The 1,460-nt window shown below is 35.8% G+C and overlaps 1 long non-coding RNA gene across 1 annotated transcript in view; it reads right to left on the reverse strand.

Moving 5' to 3' along the window:
• Positions 1 to 494: 494 nt before the first annotated feature.
• The window catches only part of LOC106817954, a 15,463-nt gene continuing 14,497 nt past the window's right edge, over positions 495 to 1,460 (reverse strand). Inside the window, exons 2-3 of the long non-coding RNA XR_001395134.1 lie at positions 1,034 to 1,135; positions 495 to 591 (exon numbers count right to left, since the gene is read on the reverse strand). This is a non-coding gene — a long non-coding RNA (uncharacterized LOC106817954). The remainder of the gene's footprint in view (positions 592 to 1,033; positions 1,136 to 1,460) is intronic.

A 1,460-nucleotide genomic window follows, 5' to 3' on the forward strand; every position in this document is an offset into this window, starting at 1 on the left:
CATTTCTACGCGCACGAGCATTTGTATTATAAACCTTCCTATCTGCATAAATCATCACTAAGATATACAGTTTTGTATAAGTAGGTCGCGATTGTATCTATGCGCACGCCGACCCATTTATACAATCCACTCTATTGCTACGTAGCATCCCCGTGAGCGGTATAGCCCATAAATCCGCGGTAATTACGACAAAACGAATGTTTATATTATATATATATATCAATAACTTATTGAAGCCTAGATTACTCCCAGGCGTGACGATTAAGTTAAGATTCAGTTGCAATAAAACAGGCTGTCTTTTACATACGGAGAACAGCTGGGCCCTGTCAAAACAACAAACCTCACAACAAACCAAGCTTGCAAGCTCTGATCGGTAGCACCAATCGGGATTCAAAAGAGGACTATACGTACAAATACATTATCTGCCCATGTCAAAATGCTTCATGTTCCTACAATAATGAAACAGACACTTACCTCGAATTTTCCTGGCAGCGCACCTTATTCTACATGCGATGCTATAGGGGATTCCGTTACTGCCACACACGGGGTCGTATTTCCTCGAACAGAAACACGGATGTTCACAGCGTTGTCCTGCACATACATATATATGCGTACCATAAAAGCCCCCTATATGGGTGTTGTGTCCATGTACGTGTGGTACGTGGTAAATCCGCACGATGTGCATCTCAAATAATCGATAAATGTTATCGATTAAATACTTTGCGACCGGCTACACAAGTTCAATTAAGTAAAAATTTTATTTACGTTTATGACAGAAAAAAAATAGTTCACCTTCATTGTACTTTCCAATCGATCATATTCACGAAAGGCGAGCTATTTACGACTGGGGAACATTTTGGTAGACATCCAAATTACTGGATTACAAATTTTGTAAGCGTTGGAAGTGATTATAAATTTTTAATTCGATGAAAATAATTTTCTCATAAGAATTCAATACGTAGTTAATCTTAGTTGATGTGATTCTAATCGAATATTTCCGTGAGCACTTAATGGGATATTCATCTCAACATACCTCGGCAGTGCCCTCTACCGAATGCCTGTGACTGGGCATCAACGGTGAGTGCAAGACAGAGTAGGACTACCACCGCTAGCTTTATCATCACTGTATAGGTACCTGTCGGGAAATAACACTCAGTTATAGATCAGTATATAGTTAGTTATATATCAGTATATAGTTAGTTATATATCAGTATATAGTTAGTTATATATCAGTATATAGTTAGTTATATAGCAGTATATAGTTAGTTATATAGCAGTATATAGCTAGTTATATATCAGTATATAGTTAGTTATATATCAGTATATAGTTAGTTATACATCAGTATATAGTTAGTTATATAGCAGTATATAGTTAGTTATATATCAGTATATAGTTAGTTATACATCAGTATATAGTTAGTTATATATCAGTATTAGCAAGTTATATATCAGTATATAGT

Source organism: Priapulus caudatus, unplaced genomic scaffold, assembly GCF_000485595.1.
Source record: "Priapulus caudatus unplaced genomic scaffold, Priapulus_caudatus-5.0.1 Scaffold1946, whole genome shotgun sequence".
Taxonomy (NCBI): domain Eukaryota; kingdom Metazoa; phylum Priapulida; class Priapulimorpha; order Priapulimorphida; family Priapulidae; genus Priapulus; species Priapulus caudatus.